The following is a 17454-nucleotide window of genomic DNA, read 5'->3' as shown; positions in this document are numbered from 1 at the left end:
ATGGAACAAGGAACATATGTAAGTCATTTACTCTTCTCCCTAAGCAAGATATAGGAAAATATCTGTTTACTGATAAATAAAAATAAGTCATGGCATTAATGTAGCAAAAAGATTTCTTTAAATCATAACTTCTTTAATGGTTATGATAGCAAAAGGTGATTACAATTATAAAACTGGACTTTAGCAATCCATCCGCTATATAAAGCAAGGCGTAAATGACTTTCTTTTTTCTTCCTTCCACCAAGTTTTGTCTAATGTGTGCTTTACAATAAGTTAGAAATAACAGAAATTATGCAAAGGAAGGACAAATTTTAAAAAGTGGTAAAATTCTAAAACTCATTACTTTCTACCTACTTTAAGGCACTGATTTGCTAAACTCCTTATCTAGGATGATTTCTCACTCAAGTAGTCTGACTTAAACTAAACTAAACCTTCCCTTTAAATTATCCCATCCCTGCCTTTCAGCACCCAACTCAACCCCAAAATTCTGAAACTCAAAATTTGCAGTTTGTCTCTTCCTAGCCTCTCCTCCATACAATACTATTTCAGATTTCTGAGCTGACCACTGGCTTAAAGCTACTTTGGCCAATGTCAACATGGGATGGACTTCTTATGTAACAAATGCAGTGGCTACTCTTTATCCTTTACTATCCCTGATCTCATAACACCAATTGACACATAATAGTCTTTCATTTTGATGGAGTCTGATTTATCTTTTTGTTTCTTTTGCTGTGTTTGCCTTTGGTGTAACAACTAAGAAACTAGTGGCTTAATCCAAGGTCATGAGGAGTTGAATCAGTTTTTCTTCTAAGCGGTTGATAGTTCTTGCATTTAGATCTATGTGCATTTTAAGGTTTTTAATACACACACACACACACACACACACACACACACACACAGGGTAAAGGAAGGGATACAAACGGACTCATTTGCATACAAACATTCCGTTGTCACAGCACCATTTGTTGAAAAGACTACATTTTCCCAATTAAATTGTCTTGTCATCCTTGCTGGGGGGAAAAAACAACTGGCCATAAACAAATAAGTTTATTTACAGTTGCTCAATTCTGTCACACAGATCTACATGTGTATGCTCATATCTGTACCACAGTCTTGATTACTGTAGTTTTGTAGTAAGTTTTGAAACTGAGAAGTGTGAATACTTCAACTTTTTTTAAGCTGGTTTTGGCTATTCTTGCCTCCCATATGAATTTGGGGATCAGTTTGTCAATATTGGCAAAGATGGCAGCTGGGATTTTGATAGTGATAGCATTGAATCTATAGATTAATTTGGGGAATGCTACTATCTTAAAAATATTAACTCTTCCCTTCTGTGAACACTAATGTCTTTCCATTTATTTTGGTCCTTCCATTCCTTTTCATGATGTTTTGAAATTTTCAGTATACAAGTTTCCAATATTTACATATTAGTAAATATCTGTACCTTTTTTAATGAAAGGCAAAATACTAAAAGTATAAGTTGTTTAATAATTACAATAAAGATAGGCATAAAATCTGTTCAAAGTTACCATTCTATTTGAGAAAACTTTTTTAAATAACCGAGAAAAGCTATAATTTTAAATAAAACATTTTAAATAAACTACTGAAAAGTAATATTTATCTTTATATGTTAACTTGTCTTAAAAACAATTCTGCAACAGTAAGATGAACAACCATAAAATGTAATACACCTAGATAAGAGATCAGCTATTCATCACAACAACAGGACAAAAATTCTCTCCAAAGACAGTCAGGCATCAAGATAATTTTATCAGATAAATGGATCTCAAATTATTTAAACATGCCAGAACAGAAAACAGCTATATGCTGCTCATTGAAGTCTGTGTTCAAACTTATGATATTAGTATTATTGTAGCACACTTATTTGTATAATTCTTTATGAAAAGACAGAACTAATAAAATGTAAACCACATTTCTAAAAACTAGATTTAGTGAGTCAGCACTAATAAAAAATATCTTAAACAATTCTATGACTTGTCACTTGCTACTAATTTCACATCCATACTCAATATTCTACAAAGAAAACCCCCTCTTTCAATAGCAAATTTATATCATCTAAAATATCTGATAATGGATCACAGGATTTTGAAGTGGTGGATTCATTAATGATAAAGCAATAATGATATGCATGCATAAAGTTTAGACCAGATGAATAATTACAGTTAGTTCAAGGCAATTTACCTATTTTCTTAATTTGCAGAATCATTGAAAGGTTTTCATTGAAATTAACCATTGTCATAATAAAAGAAGATTATGAAAATAATACCAAAGTTAACCTTCACCTGAGGTTTGAAAAAGATTCAGTCCCCAAAAATTAAGTTCTGGGCCAGAACAGGATACTTCTAAAGCTTCTTAATGGTGCAGAACTGGCTGCTGTCTTAGTATTTAAACCTTCCTTAAAAGGCAATGCTGAATGTAGGATGAGATGGTATATAGCATAACAGCTTCAGTATGAAAATATGATATAACAATACTCAAAGTATCAGATAGCCAAAGAACAAAGTCATTTAGATAAACTCTAGAAAGTTTAATATTATGAATATTGTATGTTATTGTCATCATTAGAACATTGTTCACTCAAATCAGTTCAAGATCTAGAAAAGACAGAGCCGATGCCATTGAGAGGTTGCATACAAAACACCACTGGAAAATATACATAGAGGCCTAGGAAAGTACTGAGTAAATGTTTGGCAGTTAGTATAAGAAACCCCAGTATACACTGCTTATTCTAAAGAGAAAGCTTCACAAATATACTGCTATTGGTATCAGTATAATAATATTTGGGGTAGTGGGGAAGATAAAAATATTGAGAATAATTTGTAAAACAAAAAAGTGTTTAGGCCACAATATAGTGTACTTCATATATGATGGATTATTCATTCTAAATCTAAGTTATAAGGAAAGTATTTTAATTTAAAATTTGAAGAAAACTAAAATAAAAATGAGTAATGTTTATCATTTTCATGCACGTGTGTGTATGTGTATATATAATCATATATGTACATACATGCATATATATTTATGTGCATATACGTATATACACATGCATACACATATATTTGAACCATGAACTGTATCTTCTTAATAAATGTCATTTATTTTTATATCCTTCAGTATCAATAGAATTACTATGAATTAGAAAGTTGTTACTTCTCCCTCAAATTATCTTTAATTAAATATAGTATCAGTTAAAATACCAAGGGTGTCATTCATGAAATTTGAAAACCTAGTTATCATATCCTTCTGAAAAAAAGGTACAAAAACAGACAAGAAACTTTGGAAAAAGAAAAGCCATCACTTACTGGATATCACAACATACTGGAGGTTATGGGAGTATATCTTTACTTCAGAAACAACCACAAAATGCTTTATGTCCAGAGAATAAAAATAAGCCCTACAAATTATAATAAGATAAGTAACCCACTAGAAAACCTAGGTAAACATATTAACACACTCATAACTGCAGAAGCAAAGCATCAAGCCATTAGGGGGGGAAAAGAAAAAGAAAGAAAGAAAAAAGTAACCAACCTCTCTATAAATCAGAGAAACAAATTCATATACTAAGAGATACCATTCTTACCCATTCATTGATAAACTTCTCTAAGTTTAAAATTATTATGTATAGGTAAAAGAGTAAGGAAATATGTACTTCCAGATATGCTGGTAGAATGTAAATTATTACCATTATTTCAAAGACCAATTGGGAATCAACTATTAAAATCTAAAATGCATATACCTTATGACTCTAAAATTACAATGATCAGCCTACCCCTAAAAAACAAAAAACAAATAAAACATTAGTACATATGGATAAGAAACCTGTATAAGGATATTTACTGCAGCATTGTTTAAAATAGAAAAATGTCAGGAACTAAATGTCTATAAAAACATAAGGATTAAGTAAATCATAGTACAACCACACTATAAAATAATAGGCAGCAGTTAAAAAAATAATGCTGTGTATATTCATGTTACCAACTAGGCTATTTGTGAAGCGAAAATGAGGTATAGAACACCATGTTACCATTTAAATAAATACTTAAAAAATCTCGATATACAGACACTGACCACCTATGTCTCTGAGGAACTCTCCTGGGCCTCCCAAAGTTAACCTTCTGCCCACAACATAGCCCACATTTGAAGGCAGAAAGCACAAACATTTTATCTCTGTAGGTAGCCCCAAACTGGAAACTTAAATTCCAATCAATGTGATGTTACATAGAAATTAATGTGGAAGAAGGCTTTTTATTATCCTAGGAAATGCTCAATATGTTTACTTAAAAAAATAGCGCGCGCGCACACACAAATATATAATCTCAGCTTTGCTTTAAAAAGATTTCTACACAATAAACTCCGATATACTCAAGGGGAAAAAAACAAAAACAAATAACTAGAAATTCATCAAATGTTCACTGGAGAGTTGGACTTCAATAATTTTTATTCTCAAATTTCTTTTCCTTGTTATTTTCGAGATGCTCTACAATGGACATATATGTTGATGCAAGCTTAAAAAACAAACATGTTCTTTTTGAAACAATGCATCTTCCACTACTACATTCTTGAGCTACTCCTATGTAGATAGTGTCAAGATATTTCCTGATTCCCAGCATGTCCCTTTGCTCCAGTCCCGCTTTCAGCTGCCTCCGAGGCAGTTAGCAGAGTCCCAGCTTCAGTGCTCCTGGCTGGGACTTCACCTCTCCCCCGGCTGTGCTCTTTAATCCCATGGTCCTGCTGGCTCAGCCCTGTCCCAGTTCCCAGAGCAAGGCAGGGTTGAATTAAAAGGTGCTAATATAAAGTCATCGCTTGCTCCATCGCTCTCCCACCCATTACTAGAGCAATGTGTCTGGCTCTATGTCTACCCAGGCTTTAGATCCATGCCACTGTGAAGTAGGCATCACACTGCACTACATACTTCAGTTCTACTAGATTGTCAACTCAAAAGACCAAGTACTACTATATTTTACTCACATTCAGAACCAGGGTTATGTCCCCAAAGCAGCGGTTTTAATAACTTGTAGATTGCTAAATTTGTTTAACCAGAAATCTGTAGTATTTGCTCAAAGATAGAATGAGTTCAGAGACTTAATTCAATCAGTTAGTGCTTATTCAGGAAATAATGCGGGCCCAGGATTGTAATAGAAATATTAGAAAAAAACAAGGTATGGTTCCTACCCTTGACAAAGTTAGAATCTAAAGTGGTTGAGAACACCTTAAAAAAAAAAGAGAGAGAATAATTACTGTTTTGGTTTCTGCCTTAACAAACAAAACATGAAAATCCTCTTGCCTGAGGACCTGATTTCACAGATGGGCAAACTGCAATTGAGTTTGCCTGCCTGGACTTCAGACCACTGCCAGCACTGACTCCTGCCTCCTGTCCCACGTCCATGGCCCCCACGTGCCTGGCTCTGCTCGGCACTCTTTGCGTGCTTGCTCACTCTGAATTATTTCCTTGAACCTAGACTCCCTCCCCTTCCAGTTCATGCTCTGACCTAGGATCTAAATGTCTTTATTCCTCTTTTCCTCCAAACCTAGCTTTCTACTTCTTTCCCACAAGACTGAGAACATCATGACACATTTTTAAATCAAATTATAACAAACACTGCTGTTTGCTTACCCAACCTTCCTACCCCTCCCTTTTTCTTAACAGAACTGCCATAAACTCATCTCTCCCCTTCATTTCCTCCACACAGCCATGTGCTTCAGAGAAAGCTAACCCAGCCCCAGCCCCAGCAGGGGGATGCTGGTTAGTCTAAGCCTGTTGTTCATAGTGCCTTCTTTTCTCCTTGCTGCTGACTGCACTGGGAATGGCCATGTGATCCAGTGCTGGCCAGTGAGATTAGAGGCAGGGGAGCTTTTGTCAAAAGTTCCTCATTTTTCTGGAAGAGACACTGATGCTGCATGATGTGCTTAGAAGAGCAGCCATCGCACCACTGGCTGAGTTTGAGGTCTCGACACAGAGGGCGCAGAGTCCAGAGACAGGCAGAGGGGAGTAGCTATGCCTAGGTTGATGCCTGGAACCATCTACTTCTGAGTTTCTTGCTATGCTTACAAATACTTTTTAACAATTTCTCTTTCTTCTGCTGCCAGGTTACATGTAGTAAATAGCGCATCTCTAAAAAAAAAAAAAAATATATATATATATATATATATATATATATATGTATCAGCAGCTTTGTTTTCTATTTCAAATGAATAACTTTATTTATTTTTTTAATTTTAATTTATTTTTTCAAGTACATTTGTCTCTGCCTACCCCCCACCACTTTCCCTTGCCCCCTCCCTCCTTCCCTCCCTCAGCTCTTCCCCTTTGGTTTTGTCCATGAGTCCTTGCTATATGTTCCTTGACTTTCCCCTTCCCTTCCTTCAAATGAATAACTTTAAATGGGAATCTGGTGGAAGTTTGGATTGGTTTTAGTTTGAAGCTAATATAAGTAAAACTAATACTAATTTTCATGTGAAAGTCTTTGTGCATATGTTTTAATTTCACCTGGATGTGGAATTGTGGGGTTGTGTGATAAGAGTATTTTTAGCATTCGGGGACACTGCCAAAATGTTTCATAAGGTGTCACATTCCCACCAGCAAATTATGAGAGCTTCCGTTACTTCACCTCCTCTCCCAAATTTGATATTGTTGGTCTATTTAAATGTAGCCATTCCAGTGCTGTACAGTGGTATCATATAGTTGTTTTTAAATTTCATTATTTGGGTAAATAATGGAGTTAAATGTCTTTTCATGTGCTCATTGATTATTTGTATATCTTTTTGTTTGAAATATCTCTTCAGATATTTTGTTCATTTTTAGATTTTCTTAATGAGATACAAGAGTTCTATATACAACTAGAATAATAGTCCTTTTTAAGATATATAGAGATACATAGGTCTAGCAAATCATGTATCTTTTTAATTTTTTAATTTTGATAAATTTCAATTTATCTTTTTCTTATAATTTTATTAGTGTTTTTTGCATCCTAAGACATTTCTGCATGACCTTGAATTTCAAATATTTTCTTCCTATATTTTCTTCTCAAAGTTTATAGACTCAAAATCATTTACAAACATTATGCTCAATGAAAGGAAACAAAAATGAGTACATATTCTATGATTCAATTTCTATCCATTTCTAAAATAGGAAAACCTAATGTAGAAAGATGAAAAGCAAATCAAGCAGAAGAGAAATTTTGGGGACAATGGAAATATTTTATATCTTAACTGCAATAGTGGTTACACAAGTATATTTGTAAACACAACAGCACTGTAAATAGATGCACTTCATTATATATAAACTATATAACAGCAAATTTGATTATAAAAATTTTAATGGGAATTTGGAGCTGGATTGGTAGAAAAACTGGCAACCACTTAGTCCTATAAGATGGGATTAAGGGGATAAACAAGACAAAAATATTAACCTTAGAGTAAATATAATTTCTTAAATAAATATCTAATTCTAAATGCATAAATGCCATTTTGTCTTTCCAAGGTGGTGACATTATTCAAACAAGCCAACTGTACTTTAGGCTAGTCCCTAAATGAAGGTAGCAAATGACTTGTACTTTCAGTTCAGGAACGATTTTAAAGGGAGAAGGAAGGATGAGGAGGTAAGAAAGAGGAATTTTGCTTCGTTCTCCCTTTGTCCAGAGGCTCTGTGAAGCTAAATTTGAAATTTTCTTGAAAAAGGGAAGAAAGCATGTGGCACTGAAGGTGAAGGTTCTTCTCATGTAGCAAGTGCTTTATGTTTCAAAACAAAAAAGCAAATGGGACATAGTAAGAAAAGAATCATTATGCCATGATATTCTTGAGAAAAATCACATATGGAATTATAGAATTTTATAGCTAGAAGAGACTCTATACATCATCTAGTTCATGTCACTTAAAATAAACATTATTAAGTTTTGGAGAGTTTGCAGCTTGTCTAGTCATATGACTAATCAGTTGGTTGAAAACCTAGAGGAAGAACACAGGTGCCCTGATTCCTCATTCATTGCTTTTATAAAATTACAATCTCTAGCCCAATGCTCTGCACAGAGCAGGGATTTAAGAAATCCCTGTTGAATGAATTCATGCTAGGTAATGTGATTTTAAAAATACATAGAACATATAATTGAAGAGAGAGATAAATTTAAATGCAGACCTTTTTTCCCCAATGAGCTTTGTATAGATCTCTTTATGCCATTTCTGCATATTGAAGAGGAAAAAAAAGACACATTTTGTAAAATAACTCCAGTAGGTATCAATGCCTGAAGAAAAAATTAATAGTAGTAAACTTTCAAGAATTGTGAACTAATCTTTCCTAGAACTAGGATTAATGATACTTAACTCCTTCAGGCCCTATGAATTTAAGATACACTTGGATGACTGGATTTTAAGCAAACCTTTGTCTAATCACAATAAAATCAGATGATAACATCTGATCCTTTTGTCATTTATGGAGAGTCGCTGTTTCTGGACAGGTTGTGAGAGAACAGACATGTCTCCATCAAGAGTTCATGGCTTTAGTTGTAAAACACCAAGGTGTCATTAAAAAAGATTTTGGATTTACTGCAGATATGGCATAAACAACATAAGCCTAATTTATATGACATGAACATATCAAAAGTGTCCTATTTATGTTTCTATAGCCCTTGGGATCTTATAAAGTTAAATAATTTGTTTTACCAACCTCAATCGTGTGCCTATTTATTTAACGTAGGAATGCTGGAATAAGTTAGGATATTGGCTCATCTGGACCTCTGTCCCAATCACAAAGCTCCCACAAGTGTTGAACTACTTGGCTCCTCCCAAAAATGTGAGCAAACAAAATAGCAAGATACTGAAAAAAAATAGCAAGATACTGAAAAACTAGCACCTGGTTTTACATATGTTTTTCATTAGTGATCCAGTTTTAAAGACCGTTAACTGAAAAAAATATACCTATGTATATACATATATATGTATATATATGGATGCTTTAAAACAACTACAACATGGATTGTATTAGCATGAGAGCAAAAATAGAAAACCCCTAATTAAACAAGCAGTTATAAATTTTTAGCTCAAGATAAAACAAAATTAACTCATTTCATCTCATCCTTATCCACCTTTCTGTTTGGCCACCATTTTCAGTTCACAATTGTTTATTTCACTCCTACTAATGTGCCTTGTCTTCACAGCTGAAAAATAACAGTCTAAGAGTTGTACACACAGGCAGCCTTTAAACAAAAAGGCATAAAAGCTCTATAAAATTAAGATTTATAGAGTCAGACTATCACTTTGTGTTTTTTATAATATGTTACAAGAAATAATTTCAAAGAGTTATAGAATGCATATTTGTGGTTGAGTTAGAATTCATCTCCAAGGTAAAATTCACTTATGAGGAAAATGAAAATGTCTAAAAGTAAAATTTGTCAAAAATCACTGGTGTTTTAATATGAAGCTGACTAGAGGTAATACATTTGAAAATGTTTTATTTAGATCTGCTGAATCTTTAAAACATCAGACTATTGAGGAAAAATCTCAAAATATAAAATAAAAATGCTACAATCTATGTCCTGTTGAACTGCTAGCTTTTCAATATACATTCATGTTCTAACAATATGTCTTATGATAAAATTCATGAAACCAATTTTGTATATTATTAGAACTACAAATAGTAAGTATAAGAAAAACACCATGCTGGAGAAAGCAATGAACTTGTGTCTGTCTATTTGAAATGGATTAAACATAAGCACTATAAATACTGATGTTTGTTCCTTGAAGGTAAAATTTTCTGAAAATCCTTTTTTTTTGATAAAATAACTTAATTATATCACTTATGCTGTTGGATAAATATTTCATGGATATATATTTCAAAAGAGTTAATGAACACCAACCAAAAATAAAGGTTTACCCACAGACTTATCCGGTGAGCAATTGCCACCTCACACTAAGAAGATATTTAACTCACTCAGTGCACATTCCCAGATAGATGTCCCAGCTTCATCCCACCATCACCACCTAGTAAAACACTTGAAAGGGCATAATCCATTTGGAATCATTAATGATCTTGAATACCCACCTCAAAAAAAAGCGGGGGGCGGGAGGGGCATGGTATTAAGCAAAGTCAACAAAGTGAACATAGAGTTCCTGAAAATACAATTACCCTAACAAAGACTGGCTTCATTTATGTCAACATAGAATAATCCTGGTTATTATTCCCCAAGATACAGTCCTGAAATATTCATGGGTTAAGGCAAAATAAGACAGAGTTGTGATAATCAAATTATCATAATGTTAAATCCTTGTTGTTTATAAAGGTCAAGTTTTCTTTTTGCCTTAAAGCTTAAAGAAAAGATAAAAACAATAATCCACGTCCTCCTTATGACAGAGAGCTTGGATTCCTCAGTGTCTTGGGATGGAGCTTTGGGTGAGATAAAGAACTTAAAAAAGCTCCTCCGGGCAGCCGAACATTCATTCTGTCATAAAATGGACCTTGCACAAGAAGCTGTCTTAGCCCCCCTGGCAGTGTGACTACCCTGTATATACCAAATACCTTTTAATACACTCACCAGTATGCCAAAAATGCCAGTAATAGTCTTCCCAAACGCACCAGGCTTCTTCCCTCTGCTTTTCCAGCTGTGGTACCCACTCTGCATGAAATTCTTCCCAGGAGTCTCTGTCCAAGCTCAACTCCGAAAGAGAATCTTTCCCTTGCTACAGAAACATCTATCCTATGTGGAACTCCTCTAACACTTGGTCTTCATTCCTTTCCAGTACATAATCATATACAGTCTTGGATTGTTTTTAAACCATTTCTCTTAATTATAATTATGCTAACTTAATACATGCTTTTTTGTACCAGAGCACTGTGCTTAACACATTTAACCCTTAAAGCAATCTCATGAATCAGGCTCTACCATAATTCCCATTTTGTAGATGGGCAAAAAAACTTAAATAGTACACAAGGGCACAGCACTCTACTACTTAAGTAGAGCATGCACTTAAATCTAAAGCTCTCTCCAAAGATCTCATTCTTCACTACCGTGAAATAGGACCTCATGCAAATGCCTGTTTTCCTCAACTAGAGTGTAAGCTAAGAAAGAGAGTGTCTTTTACTTCTTTCGAATACTTCATTCCACTTAGCATAGAGTAGACAGGTTTTAAGAATTCTGAGTGAGGGAAGCACAAAGAATGTTCCAGAATATTTCCTATGGGGTGCACAAAATGTTCTGTTGGGTTTTGTACGTACTATACATTCTTAAAGGTCCATTAAACTACAGGCAGAAGCCTGTAGAAATGAAATTCTTCAGAAGTTGTTCTTTATCTGTAAACTGGATAATAGAGCAGCAGGCTACTTCTTCTATAAGACAATAGCTCCTCTTCTATTTCATATTGTATTAATTTTGCTCATCTCTCTTAAAATCGTGCTCTAAACAAGTATTATTTTCTTTTATTTAATATCCTTGTACATTTTGTTTTCACTAAGTATGAATGTTTACAAAGGAGATAAATAAAAGGTACCTTTTCTTTTCCTAGTAAGTACAGTATTAAAAACTGAGGCATCCACCCACATTGCTCTGTAGAGCAAATTGAAACAAAAAATGAGCAGGCTGATGGAGGGGCTGCCTCCTGCCCACATTCACATCTAGGAGCCCCACAAAGACCAGTAGAGATACTGGAAGGGAAAAGTACATTAGGATAGGACTGACTCATTAATTTCATAGACAATCACTATCAAAGTTTGTACTGGCTTCATGGCATTCTAGGAAAATGAACATCATCCACAACAACAGTAGCCCACACCCCCATCTACAACAGTGCTCATTATTAAGTAATGTAACCATTCAAATACAGACAGGGTTGACTGCGTTTCTGTATCAGGATGTTGCTAACACTCATAATTGAACTAAACTTCTACCACAATAGCTTCAGAGTCAGCCAAGCCATTAATAGAATTGCATTCCAACCAAGGGGAGTGAGGGCAGGGGGTGGGCCCATCATTCCTAATATCATATACTTCCTAAAAACTGATTCAGGTGATTAACTGTATCAGCTCCTAATCAAATTAGCACTCAATCACTTTGAAAGGTAATTCTCTTCATCTCAACTACTGCTTCACATTCTCATGAAATGCAAAAGTGCACATTGCACCACTGGCATATAATAATTTAAGGAAAAAGAAAAAATCAATAATTTGCTCCACAAAATAGTTTATTTACTGGCAGCTTCTTTGAATCTGACATTAATTTCAGTGCCTACCCACACACCCATTAAACAAAAAATATAGCTATTCTACAGATATTAAGATTTTTTTTTTAAAGGAGACTATACATAGGACAAAATACAGGCATCTAAAGACACCATTTTTGATTTGTACTTATACTGTTTGTTGACCTTTCTGACTGATGAATACACTAAACATTCTGAGGCATGGGTGTCCCGCCAAAAATAAATAAACTTTTCAGCAGCAAGGCTTGCAAAAATGAAAGGCTGCCAAATTACTATGAACATATATAACAGAAGGGATTGGAGTGTAAGCTAAAGAAAGAAAAGTAAAATATATCATTTGGTGAAAATAAATAGTACAAAAACAAGTGAAATTTTAAATAGTTAATAATGATCCCAGAGCTAATTCAACTTTGCCATCAGTGTAAACCACAAAGAGAGTCACACAGTATGTTTCTTTTGAAACACCTGCACAATTCTGTAAGGTGGGTGAGAGGGTGTAAGGTCTTCTGTTAAAGGCTATAATGCAGCCAACGCTATCAAAATGGTATATGTATAAGCCTGCGGAGTATAACCTCATTACTCCAAAAGCTGCTTATCCAGTGCCCCCCTTTAGAAATAAACCCACAATGAACAAAGTGCGTCTCTTCCATCCTTCTGCTCCCTATTTTCCCAAATTAATCTACCTTAGTGTTTTGTGTGCTGATGAAAACATTCCATAAATAATAATGTGGGCACACGCATTAAAGTTTAGAGAGTTTCTGCCTTTGAAGTAGACAGAGGCAGGACTAAGGAGACACAGGTTCAATTCCAAGCCCAATGTTAGGCGGGTGGTTTGAAAATATTAATCCAAAGAGGCCTAGGGAAAAGGACACAAGCGTCCACTGCCACCACCCTTCCTCTCCCCTCCCCTCCCCTCTCCTCTTTCTCTCTTGTTCTCTTGTCTTATTTCCTCGTGGCTTCTCACAGAGACAATCAAAGCAGTGAAAGCTGGATTTTAAATTAGTGAGACACACACTGGGAATATGTAATTCCCAGGAGGAAAAAAGAAACTGCTAAAGAGGGGTGTAGGGGTTTGTTGGCAACATGTCAAAGTGACAACCCTCCCCACCCCCACTAACACAGCACAAATCCATAGATTCTTTCTCGAGTCTCTTCTCCTTACAGTTCCTAGTACTCTTTCCAACTTGACCCTTAATCCAAATAACATGGGCACATGCAAGGCATCCGCTGTGCAAGAGTGTCTCCCAGTATGTGTGTCCAATTTTCTAGAAGCCCCTGAATCCGGACAGTTTAGCAGGCAAGAGATCTGCCACCAGGGAAGGGGTGAAGAAAGGAGGGAAAAGAGATGGAGACGAGAGGAAAAGGATGGAGAGCTCCGCTCTAGGGCGAGCGTCTGAAAGGAAGACAGAGAAGAAAGAAAGGGTGAGAAGGAAGTGAGGCTGTGAGAGAAGGAAGAAAGGGATGAAAGAAAGGCTGGAAGGGAGAAAGGAGGGGAGAGGAGAGAGGGATGTTGGGAAGGATGAGGGCGGGAGGGTTGGAGAGCCGGGAGGGAGGGGAGGATGGAGGGGATGGGAGGGAGGCAGAGAGGGAGGGAGGCAGGCAAGGATGGAGGATGCTCTTCTCGGGACTCACCTCTGTGGGTCGGTGGGAGTTTCTCGCCTCCTCCTCTTTCTCGCTGGTGCCTAGCAGCTGGAAGGGTAATCACAGAACGGCTGAAGAGGCGGCGGCGGGGACAAGGGCAGCAGCTGCTGCAGCCGCCTCTGGCCGAGGTGCGGTGCCTCCTGCTCCGCCCGCCAGCCCTGGTCTCCGCCTCACTCGAGGCTGGAAGCGAAGCCTCTCCCCCCTCCCCCTCCCGCTCCGCGTCCTGCCAGAGCGCGAGCGGCAGCGGCCCGGATCGCCGCTAGGGGAGGCAGTCACTGCGCAGGCGCGGCCGCTTGCTCGCGCGCCCCCGCGGCCCCCGCGGCTCCGTGAGGATGGGGGAAGCAGAGGGTAGAGGGGTGGCGAGAGCGCGCAACCTAAGGAGCGCTTCGCGGGTGGGGCGGGGCGGGGGCGGAACTGGAGTGGCGCGGTCGAGTTCGCGCCGCAGGTGGGGGAAGGGGCCTGTGGCCAAGGGGCACTGCTGAAGGGCGCAGGTGCCGTGTCCATGACAACCGCGTTACCCTGAGGGCGGGGACCGGGAACTGAGTGGCTGGGAGGCACGAGGAGCGGGGCAGAGACCCAGTGAGGGAGAGATCCTGCAGGGGAGAAAGAGAATGGGTTTGCAGAGTCGGAGTAAAGGGTGAGCCTTGTAGGGCTCGGACACGTGGCAGAAGGAGGGCAGGGCCCCAGTGCAGCCAAGGGAGTAACTGACGCGGGAGGCAGGTTTGTTGGGACCTGCAATCCCAATGGGAGGAGGATGGGACTTTAAAAGCACCTAGAAGAGGATGGGAGTTTTATAACAAACAGAGGGTTACTCATTAAACAAGGCTTTGTTAAGCACTGTCTTTGTGAAAGGCGTTGTGATTATTTTATTGATTGCAAGGATATTACTGAGCCTTTAATTTGTACTAGGCACTCTACTTTGGCATTTTGAGATATCCAAACATGTTTAATATTGTGTGTTTGTCTTGATGGAGATTACACTTTACTTAGGGGAACTTGCATAGAGGTTGCAAGGAGTATATATGCTCTGCCCACTGCCATCAACTGGGGCTTGATGGTGGAGTATAACTTACAGAAACGTTAGAACGGAAGAGGTGCACAGCTACATTCAATCTGGAACATGAGTTACAGTTATCTTTGTTCTGCTACAATGACAAGTGACTCTTTTTTTTTAATCAAGAGAGGAAAATAAAGACGAAACCTATGTCAGTTTGGTTTGGCACAAGTGATGCTGCGCTCAGAGCATGCTGCCTGTCTGGTCTCCTCGCCCACCAGCAACATCAAGTGTTTTCTCATGCCTACACTTGTACGGCTCGGTATCACTTAATGCACACATTTTTTACACCCCTTCTTCATTGGCTATGCCAGCTATGTTATATCTCCCTCTGGTTCTCAAGCTGGCATCTGCAATTGTTTGAAAATTATGTCAAACCCAAGTGTCTTATTTTCTCCCGGCAATGTCATGAGAGCTCTACCTCTGTCACTCCTCTATCTTTCTCTTCCAATATCTTCTTGCCTTAATTTTCCTTTTTACCACCACTTTACTAATTTAAAATTTTCTGGGAGAAAATATAGTTAACCAGAGTTAAGCTTAAGAAAAACCTCCTTAGCCCACAACGACGTTTCAGGACCATGGACAGCGTCAGAGCTTGCTCCTCCCACCAAGCTTTTTCCCTAGTCAGCCTATAGAAACAGGATAGCAGCCAAAGAAGGTACGGGATGTGCTTCAGGAAGGAAATGCAGAGCGCCAAATGATTTGTGTGTGCCAAAAGATGTGATGAGAGTGGAATAGGGAAAGAGTGTATCAGGAGTAAGGTGGAAGGAATTAGGCTCTTCAGCCAGACTTAGAAGGAAACTTAGGTAAGATTTAGGGATGCATCTCAGGGCTCTGAAGCGGTAAGAGGGGGATAAGTTCTCCAGGGAGGTGCTTTAATATAGATAGGGATACTTCATATTACTGCTACACAATATCTTAGTGGAGGCAGAGGACTCCTCTGATTTTAAATGGTACAAGAATGTGAAAAGGGTAAAACAGTCTCACTTAAATGAGGCAAAATACTCTCAAGGATTGATTGATTGATTGTTGCTGTTGTTACTGTGATTTTTCATTCTCTAGTCAGGCTGTAGGGAAATAACTAAAAAATACAGGCCAAAGAGTTATCAGACAAATTCATTAAGAGAATTCATTTATAGCTCTGTGTATTGTTTTAAATTAGACTTGACTTTATAATTCTATGTTTTAATTGGCAGTTGACAGAAAAAAAAAAAACTAATGCAGACCAATTGCTGTCTTGCCAAAGTGAGGTTTTCTCTCTCTTTTTTTGTTTTGTAGTGACTTTTAAAACCTGTAAATGTCACCTTTAAAATATTTATAATGCTTTTGTCCATGCAACTGCTTTAAATTTTAGTTAATAAAAATAACAGCATAAAACCCTTTAATTTCTGAAATCCTTGGCCTCACTCACTCTTCCTTCAAAATGCACCAAACTTTTCTGTCAATTAGGTAGTGATAACAAATTTCTGAGGCAATGTATTTAAGTCACCAGCAGGCAAATGGCTGCTAAGATTTTTGTTCTCTGCCTCCAAAGAATTTACTAACTCTCTTATGTTTTGAATAAAGGGGAACTGCAACCCCTAGATAACCTATGGAAACATCCAAATTGAGTATTATTTTAGCTGTATTTATTTCTCTCTGATAACAGTCTAAACAACCTTGTATAAACAGTGTTTATTACTGGATACTGAAAAGCTATCATTTTATTTGTCCCCATTCTAAACCAGGGGGATAATTTTTCATCTTTATTCCTTTACTTTTGAAACTGCTTTTGAATCTTGTTGTTTTAGATTTTCTTGCTTTAAATGTCACCTTTCATTTCAATGACATAAACGCATACAACCCTCAGAAAAACAAGAAGTTTCCTCCTTCCTTTATTCATATTAAAGATTTATTCCAACATAAGTGAAAAAGTATTGTTAAAAGTACGTTGTTGTGTGTAAATGAAAAAAAATATATCATATGTAATTAAAATGCAACTTAACCTGCATTAATATGACATCTAGATTTTTAGAATAGACACCAACCAATACCAGCAATCATAAGTAAAATCATTCCTAGTGCTTATACAGTTAAATGTCAGGTCTCTGCACACTGGAACCCTCATTCAGTCTGTCAGCTCCTGAAATTTCTCTATCAAGTCCTCCTGAGCAATTCATTTTTTAAATAGACTTTATACTTGACAGCAGTTTTAGGTTCACAGCAATTGAGCAGAAAGTATAGTTTCCATATAGCTCCGGCTGCCACCAAGGCCAAACCTCCCCTACTATTGGCATCCTGTACCACAGTGTTACCTTTGTTAAAACCAATGAACCTACATTGACACATCATTATCCCTCAAAGTCCGTAGTTTACACTGAGATTCACTCTTATACATTCTGTGGGTTTTGACAAATGAATAAAAGGCTGGTATCCACCATTGTAGTATGATACAGGATGGGTTCACTGCCCTAAAAACCTTATGTGCTCTGCCTATTCATCTCTCTCCCTCCAGCCCCTGGCAACCACTGATATTTTTTTATTGTATTCATAGTTTTTCCTTTTGCAGAATATCA

The 17454-nt window shown here is 37.2% G+C and overlaps 1 protein-coding gene across 2 annotated transcripts in view; it reads right to left on the bottom strand.

Annotated features, from left to right (window-relative positions):
* The window catches only part of CTNNA2 (catenin alpha 2), a 1090206-nt gene extending 1076241 nt beyond the window's left edge, over positions 1-13965 (bottom strand). Inside the window, exon 1 of one of the 2 annotated variants that reach the window (XM_054577629.1) lies at positions 13837-13965. The gene's annotated coding sequence lies outside the window, so the exon portion shown is untranslated. The remainder of the gene's footprint in view (positions 1-13836) is intronic. The other variant, XM_054577628.1, reaches the window with a different exon arrangement.
* Positions 13966-17454: the final 3489 nt, after the last annotated feature.

This window comes from Pteronotus mesoamericanus, unplaced genomic scaffold, assembly GCF_021234165.1.
Source record: "Pteronotus mesoamericanus isolate MK-2021 breed Mesoamerican mustached bat unplaced genomic scaffold, CSHL_Meso_final contig_44, whole genome shotgun sequence".
Classification (NCBI taxonomy): domain Eukaryota; kingdom Metazoa; phylum Chordata; class Mammalia; order Chiroptera; family Mormoopidae; genus Pteronotus; species Pteronotus mesoamericanus.
This window is presented reverse-complemented; position numbering and strand designations above follow the sequence as displayed.